The 10,232-nt window shown below is 34.3% G+C and overlaps 1 long non-coding RNA gene across 1 annotated transcript; it reads right to left on the reverse strand.

Annotated features, from left to right (window-relative positions):
• Positions 1-7,594: 7,594 nt before the first annotated feature.
• LOC146734565 (uncharacterized) lies at positions 7,595-8,999 on the reverse strand. Its single transcript, XR_014931626.1, has 2 exons — positions 8,754-8,999; positions 7,595-8,069 (listed from the first exon to the last, which is right to left on the reverse strand). It is a non-coding gene; the product is annotated as an uncharacterized LOC146734565 (long non-coding RNA).
• Between the last annotated feature and the right edge of the window lie 1,233 nt (positions 9,000-10,232).

Below are 10,232 nucleotides of genomic sequence, written 5' to 3' on the forward strand. Positions count from 1 at the left end.
TAGCCTCATTAGCAGTTATAATTACTGCGATCATCATTTTTACATACAAGGACTAAGAGATTATTTGCCCTCCTGACGTCGGGTAAATGATCACCTGCGCCCGGGCGCAAACGACCATATTCGGTCAGTAATATATAAAATAACACGGTAAATGTGATATACATTAATTTCAGTTCAAATCACCAGAGAGATATGAATTATTCTAATCCTATATTCAACAGCTTCCACATCATTGTCAAATTAGCAATTATAATTGCCTTGATTATTTGTACATATCGTTTTGTACGTGTTATTAGTGTGTATGAAGCATTGGCAAATTAAGTTGTGTTATTCGACTACTATCTTCATCAAATTAGTTCAAATATGTATCTTTTTACCATCACTGTCATGTTCTTAGCAACCTTTCTTGTGCATACAATGGCAGTAATTTAATCAATTCAGAACAATACGAATACAAACACATAGTTAATCAATGTGCTTCGTCTAGCTACATGGAATGTTCGTACATTAGCTTAGAGCACTTGTAAAAAATAAATCTTAATGCTAAAATATTTAGTATTGTGAAATATTTTTGTTTACACTCACGTTTAGCAAATATAAGCAATATTACACTTTAACACACTAAAAATAATCAATATAGGAATGGTACCAAATATTTAACATGGATTATTTAGTTTCAGAGAGACCGTAATAATCAATATTGGAATGGTACCATGACAGTAGAACATGTAATTAAATTTTCGGTAGCTGGCAATTCAATATTAGTACCAAAAAAGTACCATGTATCGAGAGGAGTGTTATCATGAATATGGAAATGGCGTGGAACGCTGCTAATAATCAATCCGGAAATGGTACAACAATAGTAACATGTGCTATTGAAGAGAACTTATACGGTAATAATGAATATACGAATCATATAAAAATACAATTGTGTAATTTTGTTGTCTAGAGCTGCTAATAATTCAGAAATAGAACCAAAATATTGGGATGCGATATTTAGTTCGAGAGAACTGATAATATCAAAATATAGCAGCACATACAATTTAGTTGCTGAATAATTAGATGCTAATAATTATCAATTGGTACCAAAATATTAGCTTTTGCTGTTTAGTTAAAGAGGACTGGTAATAATGAATGTATAAATGGTATCAAAAATTGTAGCACATACAATTAAGTTGTCGAGAGCTGCTAATAATTCACAATTTGTACCAAAGTATTCGCTTGTGCTATTTAGTTAAAGAGGACTGGTAATAATGAATGTATAAATGGTATCAAAGATAGTAGCACATACAATTTAGTTATCGAGAGCTGCTGATAATTCACAATTTGTACCGAAATATTAGCATATGCTATTTAGTTCAAAGAAACATATATAATAATGAATATAAGTATGGCACAAAAATAGCAGTACATACAATTCATTTATCTAGCTAGTACTGCTAATAATTCATTAATGGTACTAAACTAGTGTAATATATTATGTAGTTCAAAAGGACTGGTAATACTGAATATTGGAATCAATGGCACAAATAAAAAAACAGCATAATTTTTTTTTTCGAGAGCTGCTACTAATTTAGCATTTGTACCATAATATTAGCATGTGCTATTTATTTCATCAGGACTTGTATTACTGGAGAGAAATTTAAAAAAAATAGCAGCAAAAAAAAATTAGTTGCCGAGAGCAGATAATACATGCATGTAGTGCATGAGAACTGGTAATAATATATATACGAATCAATGGCACATAAAAGTGTAGTTGTCGATGGCTGCTACGATTTCAGGATTGGTATCGAATTATTAGCATGTACTATTTATTCCAGTAGGACTTGGAACTACTAACATTGAATATAGGAATGTCGTCAAAGTATTAGCATGTATTATTTAGGTTGAGGGAACTACTAACATTGAATATTGGAATGTTGTCAATGTAGTAGCATGTATTATTAAGCTCGATGTAACTGCTAACATTTATTATAGGAATGGCGTCAAAGTAGTAGCATGTATTATTTAGTTCGATGGAACTGCTAACATTCAATACAGACATGTCGTCAAAGTAATATCATGTATTATTTAGTTCGAGGGAACTGCTAATATTGAATATAGCGGTGTCGTCAAAGTAGTAGCATGTATTATTTAGTTTGAGGAAACTGCTAACATTGAATATAGCGATGTCGTCAAAGTAGTAGCATGTATTATTTAGTTTGAGGGGACTGCCAACATTGAATATATGAATGTCGTCAAATTAGTAGCATGTATTATTTGGTTCGAGGAAACTACTATCATTGAAAATATGAATGTCGTCAATGTAGTAGTATGTATTATTTAGTTCGAGGGAACTACCAACATTTAATAAAGGAATGCCGTCAATGTAGTAGTATGTATTATTTAGTTCGAGGGAACTACCAACATTTAATAAAGAAATGCCGTCAATGTAGTGGCATGTATTATTTAGTTGAAGAGAGCATACATATTGAATATTGTCAAACACAGTGACAAATATTTGATTGCATTATTGGGTTGGGTGTGTGTGGCCATCGGATGCAGAATTTTAGATTAAGCCAGTTCACAATTAGGCCGCCATTTACCATGAAGCAATACAAGGTCGAATGTAGCATGGTACCTGGCTCTATTCTGTTCCTATGTACTGAATATCAGGTTGCTGTGTTTTGGTATTTTTCAAGGCAAATTGACCAGAAAAGTGAGTTTAATTTTAATTTTTCATATGTAAATACTTATGCGGAGCAACTGTAGTGGCTTTTTCTTTCCGATTATGAAAATGTGTGTTTCTGTCGACCATCGTTAAGATATTTAAATAGTAGCTAAAACGTTTCTTCATAACATTTATTTTTATAAATGTTGTTTGAAATTGAAGATTATGATTTGTATTTTATCTTTTACCCACAGAATAGCGTTTATACAGTAGTTTCTGTGTTACTTCCTGGGTAGCATTTTCTTCCTGAAATGTGAGAATTGTTAACCTTTTTAGTCTCTTTTGACTGAGATTTTCCTAATGAATCTGGTATACTAAGTTAAGTTACTGTGCATACGAAACATATAAAATGTCTTCAAGGAAGAATATTGTAATATAATTCCGATTACGAGGATGTCAATAAAGTTTTCTGGATGCATGTTTTTTGTGACGTGGTTACTAAGCTGCTACGTATACTAAATTAAGTTATAGCTTGTCAGGGTATAGTCAACTGATAGTAGTGTTTCCGTATCTTGATATGCAAAATGGAAGTATATGCATATCATCAAATCATATTATGGAATATGTCTTTCTATTGTTTGAACAAATGATGCAGTCTGAATTTGAATTAGAATCATGTACATTTAATCCCAAGAAGACATCTTTTGATGAAAAATTTACTGAAATATTACAATAATTGCCAAGGGCAAATTCAAGATCGCGATGCACTGGAGAGACATGAATACAATTTTAAAACAAATAAAGCAGTGTTTCAGGAAAATTGTGACAAAAAGTACTTATCAGTATCGACTATATTACGTATTTTTAAAAAACCTTTTTGTAGTGGTAATTTTATTAATCAGTCTGTATTTACAATTTCTGAGTGATACATCATAAGTAGTAATGAAATGTAGTTTGAAATAATATTCAAAATTTAGATTTGTGCCAAAAATCTTTCCACTTTTCAACACAGGTTTGAGTTATTAGGTTTAACCTATACATTTTCTCTACGATTTCTGAGTAAGCTCTTTTAATATGGATAAGGGTAGATTCATTTTCACTATCTCTGCTATTCAAGGAAACTAACCAATTTCACGGAATAGCATCAATAAGACTGAAATACAAATGTATTTTAAAAATTGATTTGATGATATGTTATATTTGTCCGAGAAAGTTTTAAAGGTGAGGAAATTGTCCCTATCATCCAGTACATCGGGAAGAAATACATACCACTCTGGTACCAACCTCTATAGAACATAGTTCGCTTTATTGACATTTATATATGAATGGAAGACGTTAAGAGCTTTTCAATTTCTGAGTGGTAGAGTAATTGTAAATAATTGTTTTGACTAATAAACTCATTGCAAGCAGTACAAAAGGAAATTTAATTTCGCTACTTTAATAAGTATAATTATATATTTCAACTGTTTTACGGGCTCTAGCAAAAGTAATATGATATCACTAATTGGTCGATTAAGGTAGAGATGCAGTTTATTTGTGAATTTCAATCAAAAATAGTTTTTTTTTTGTTTTTTATATAGATTTTTATCTAAAGAACATTCTGTGAAAATTTGACCAATAATTTCTTATTGGAACACCGTTAAAATTGCTGTTTATTTTCTGGTTAAAAATAAAAAAACACTCACACGTGGCAATGTTTATGTTCAATTGCCTAATTTGCATGAGTAAGCAAATAACAGGACTTTGATTGACAATATGCAAATCGAGATTGTACGGGTCATAGTTCATTCAATTCACGCGCATGTGCAATTATTCTCAAATCAGTTATCGCTCGCTAGAAAACCAAATATTATATTTCCTCAGCGTTTTTTCCTAATTTTTATCATTACATTATGCGTGGTGTGAAAAGAAAGAGAGGTAGAAAGAAGATTCAGATGATTTCTATGTCGGGAGAGGCAAAAGCTACACTGAAGGCATCAGCCCGCCGAACGAAAAACAAAATCGATGTGAGGTTCAAACGTGACTTTCCCTGAAGGCGTGAATCCGAGTTTCTGATTGACTGAGAGATTTTATTTTTAAATAATTGTTCTCAAAAAATAAACTGAGCATGTGAAGAATAATTTAACATTGTTTACTCAGTTTTACCGTAGTCATTGACGCCTATTCAAGAGTATGATGTTTATTGTGACTAGCGTGAATGGGTACTAGTAAGCTTCGTTTCGACAATGAGCTGTTATCACTGTAGACGCGATTTTAGGCATCAGGAATGATTGAAATGTCCGAAAATGACGCCAAAATACACCTTAAAAGTCCTATTTTATTTTATTCTATTTCTATTTTTATTTTGGTCCCTCAAATAAGGGACACGTGAGCTTTGATTCTAACCGGATATATTGCACTGGCTCGGGGAGATACAAACTTTCGTGTATCTTTTGTCCAATGGGTACCTGTACTTCGATCATTCGCAAGTTTTGCTAGGTGGTGCGAGACAGCTTTGTTTGCAACCGGACGAACTCCGTTTAATTCAATGAAGCACACAACTGACAATGCTAAAATAAATTGCAGAGGTACGCTAAAATTAATTGAAAACAAGCAAATAATTTCAATGAAAAATAAATCACAGAGAGAGGTACTTGATACATTAACAACTCTTTTGACGCGCTGACCGCTTCTCCGCGTCTGATGTTTTGTTTTCCTTCTCATAATACTTACTGATTGATGATTTTGTTTTGATTTTTGAGTTTTTTAGCCTGCAACTCGGCCACGACCTTTGCTTTTTCCGTGAAAAATGGGGAAGTTTACGTCAACTTGACGGACATTCCATTTTTTTAAACTAACGAACACACTGTTTAGCACTCCTATTTTTTTTCATTTGCTGATTTCTACTCAGAAAAATTCGACCGCCCGAAAATGCACCTTAATTTTGCACTTTTAAAACATGTCAGATTTCCAACACAAATTATTTAAAACCGGTCAAAATTTTAAAACTTTTACGTTAGGAGCTGGAGCTTTCTTCTTGCAGGCGACCGTCGCCGGTAGTACAGCAGCATGTTTTGTACGTACATCCGTGCCAGTGCGCTGATTGCCTGCGACTGTCTTAGAAAATCCCTGAATAAGGCGTTACCAAAATCGGAAAAAATAAAAAATTGCCTTCTTAAAAAAACGAACAGAATTCAAATATTTCGTTTAACAAATATGTTGCAGTGGGAAAAATTGGATTGGAAACCCTGAACAAAACTTCTGTGCCTCGCGTTTCGATTCTAGGATAACGCGATTATTCATTATTGTGCGTTCGCTTCCTGGAGTTGGTTCTCAATACTACATAAAAATCATCGAGGATAAATAATTTAATATCCCACTTTGTACTCTTCACGGTAAACCATAGGCTCTGAAATACTCGTAGATTTTTTATTGAAAATACAGCGAAGAGAAGCCATGATGTTTTGATCGTGTAAAAGGTCACCTTCCTAGGACCGCCCCCTGTTTAATAATTCATGAGATGACGTCATATTTACTGGCATTACCACGTGTTTTTACCGACTCCATCAAAACACTGGTATGAATGACGTGTTTCTGATTTATATATTCAAGAGCAGTTGTTCTGGTTCAACGATTTTACATAAAATGTCTATGTCTATACGTTAACTTTCAATTTCAATAGTCTAGAAAGTATGACAAAGTATGACAAAGCAGTAATTCCCGGTTTAACGCGCAAATATGCAAATTAGCCTTTTTCTCGTCTTCTATTTTTGGTGAATTCTTGGGTTTTAAATTAAAATAGCTGATGGACGCTTTGGCCATTTGCCTCGAAATTTTCACACATTACTGACAAGGTGTTCCTCCTTCAAAATGCGTCCGGACAGTTTATTACGGCGAGTGGAACAAAAATAACAAGTCCGCAATTAACACGGATATATAAATTATGCAAAAATAGCAAAGAGTGAACTTTGAGGTCATGCTGTGCGACTTTGAAAGCCGTTAGAGAGATGAGTGGACGCATTTGAATTAGTAGTATACCAATGTATCCAGCGATGTAATTTTACCCACAAACGGACTTGAAGTTTTTAAGCTAATTTTTTTTAAATCACTTTTGTCCAAAAAAGCATATTTTTGACCCAAAATCAAAAACGCATTCTGGATATTTAAAATAAAGACAAATTTTACAAAGTTTGTATAATAAGCTTTCAGAAAATATATAACATGTTGGATATATAATACAATCTTCATTGTCTGATTACTCAATTAAAAAGCAAGCCAAATAAACTGCATCTCTACCTTAAATGGTTTGTATGCACAATATGTAGATTTCACGGTTTTTGACAAATGTTGTGTGAGCGCCACCCAGAGCCCACATGAGTTATTCGTTCGTTTTAGTTGGAAGTCGAAGAAACCACGTTGGGGACTGTATCGTGACAACGTGAAGTAGAACCACAATTGTTTTCGCGAGAGTGTTATTGTGATTTAGGAAATCGCGCTTTATGATCAACGAAAGAGTAATGACAGAACAAACAAGACAAGACAATGAAATGGAAATTCTCGCGGCTTTACATGAAGAGCTATAACTCAATTAGGAAGATCTCTAGAGCGTGTACTACCATTGATAACCAAACATTTTGAAATCGTTCTCATAAATTGTGTATAAACTTTTCATTTCAGTTTCTGTAACATTCGAAATATATTTCTTGACCAATAAAGACAATGACGTATTTGTTCCATGCGGTTCCAAGTCCGGGAAGGTCACTATATCATCAGCCTTGATCTTGCGCAGCACGTGGTTGGCGTCACGTGTAAAGGTCTCGTACTTCCCGATAATATCGTAATGTACATCACAAGGCTTGCAAAGCTCTTCATACGTTTGCCAGTGAACGTCAATGTTTTTCTGGTGGCTTAAGACAAACCTCACAAAACTTTGAAACGTTTGTATCTTCGATTTTTTTCCATCAATTTTATCGCGATATGCGGACAGCAACCGTTCAAATGGATGCCTTACAAATATTATTTTTGTATATGTTTGAAGGCGCCGTACTCTACCTTCTAGATCAAAGCTTCCAAGTTGTTTGAATTTCTTTGTGTAAATACCCCATGTACTGTCCTTTATTTCAGCAGTGCTGTTGTAGCGCCCTCCCATTACCATCAGCACTCTTCGCCAATTTGATGTTGCAACTTTGGGAACAGGACAGTAAATCAGTTTATACTTGTCATCGACATACATTTCATGGGACAACTGCAATTGTCTATAATTGTCTGTCTGTATTTTCCCACTTTCAGCAGCCATCATGTTTTGTTCACTAGCGTTTGAACAGTTTACATATTTATTAGAAACCTGTATACTAGTATTTTGCAGCTGGTGACATGTACATCGCAGAAATGACAGGCGTCTACGCATGTCTGTTTCGACCATCCGGGTTCTAGATAAGTTCTGAAAAATAGTGGTTCTCATATAATGGAAAATATATAAGGAAATATGATTATCATTGCATGTATTATGTAACAGAGGGTGAATGAAATTTGAAGTTATGGAATAGTAGAAATTATTAATTGTGGACGATGCTTTTTCCAACTAGTGTATAGAGAATTAGAATGATCAAGTTCCAGTCAGCTAGTATACTGCTTGTAATTTTATCATCAACGGACGATTTAAAGTTACATTTTTATCACCCGGCAGGCGAGTATACCGTGAGTCAACAATACAGACGCCATCTTGCACTCAAAAAAGTGAGTTTGTGGACTAAACATAAAAAACAGATTCAGTTTCAATAATAATACAAATTTGCATAGTTGGTACATGCAAACATTAGCCACACAAGCTAGCTAAATCAAACACACATAGTGCATTCTTCAATTATATACTCGCATCTGCATACACACCAATACTGTTTAGTATGTGTATTAATGCTATAAAAACGATTCCGACAACATAATCCTCAAGCTACGTTGATAAAAAAAAATACGATTTTAAACACTAGAGGGCGCTCGATTATTTTCTAAAAAATACCTCTGGTCTAATCATATTCAAAAGAAAGTGGTAAAACACTTATATTAAAATGATTTAATGTAGTTTATTATGTCCTCTTCATAGGAATAACTTGTAAATTTACCTTACCTTGCCTGCAAGTGACGTTGTGTTATATATTGGCATTTTGTCCAAGGTCAAATTGCTTGCATTTGATCGTGAGTGATAATCTAGAAGCCTTGCGTCTCTCAAATCGCCTGCAAATTATATTTAAAATCAGATTAATGCAGAATACATACGTAGATTCCCATCATTACTGACCACATATGACCCCACTCACTAGATTTATCTTATTGACATGGCTTTATTAGTGCACAACATTTGGTAAAAATAATTAACTATTTAGTCTCAATCTTTGATTCAGATTAAATGTAAATTTGAATGTATTGTTTAAGTATTCAAAATCAAAGGAAGCACTAACAGCTAGCCACAATTTGATTTGATTTACGCCTTCTATCTCAATGTACCTACTGTTTTTGTGTCAGTGAATATTGGCTCGTTCATGTTAACATGAGACCGGTCACTGGTAGCATAGTGGTTGTCGCACCAGACTTATGATCGGTAGTTCAAATCCTACCTTAGGCTGAACATCAAAGGGTCGACCCCTACACTGGGTGAGTGTGCCACAGACTCAGTGGAAAGGCCAATTCCACTGGCCGAGATTCATTCACTAACGAATGCGACTTTGGTGGAACTTTGGTCAAGGTCTGCAGGTGCTTGTGTTCGACCGGGCCTGGTTGACGCCAGGATAGCGCAATAAAATTGCCATTTGATAGGGAGATGACCACACAGCCCTATCATGTAGTCCCAAACAGGAAATGACTTCTGTGGCAAAATGCACTATGTGTCAGCACTAGCACTTGCAATTTGCACTTACATAAAAGAAAAGTCAGGAGAGACAACAGTGACATTCAATGTCCGGAAAAAGAAAATCGTCCTAGATAAATCCATAATCACAATCTGTGGTATGATTCCTAATACAGACGAATAGTTTTAAATGTACTGTAGCGAATGAAAGGAGAGTTTTTTAAATTGAAACTCTTCTTTTATATTGTAGTTATTTGCTGCAAATGTGTTTAACTAAGTGAAGTGTCAACGTCAACTATAATTCACGTAATTCTCTGTCTCAATTTGGTCACGTTTCTTATTTTCAAACGGTCCTAACAATATATTGTTAGTTGCACGTAGTTATGTATTATATTATACCAGTATACTATTTGTGTCAAACCATCGATTTGATTTGTCCAAACACAAAATTTGCATATGCAATCAAGGATATATCTAAGCAATAATGACTACCCAATCGCCATATTAGATGAGGAGTGGTGTATATGAATGATAATGTGTGAAGCAAGACGAACTTATACTGAGAAAGGCGTCGGTGGTACAGATCAGGTTGTAACGAACAGAGATGGTGATAACTGTCTCTGTTGACGAGTTGAATGGCAATTGAAATAGTACTTGCATCATTCATGTGACAATTGAATACATTATATGGATGAATCGAATCTTGCATCACCCACAGTCCCTCAACACCCGGTTGGGAAACGTTAATACTTCTTTTGTCTC

This window comes from Saccoglossus kowalevskii, chromosome 14 (genome assembly GCF_978046115.1).
Source record: "Saccoglossus kowalevskii chromosome 14, keSacKowa6.1, whole genome shotgun sequence".
In the NCBI taxonomy this organism is placed as follows: domain Eukaryota; kingdom Metazoa; phylum Hemichordata; class Enteropneusta; family Harrimaniidae; genus Saccoglossus; species Saccoglossus kowalevskii.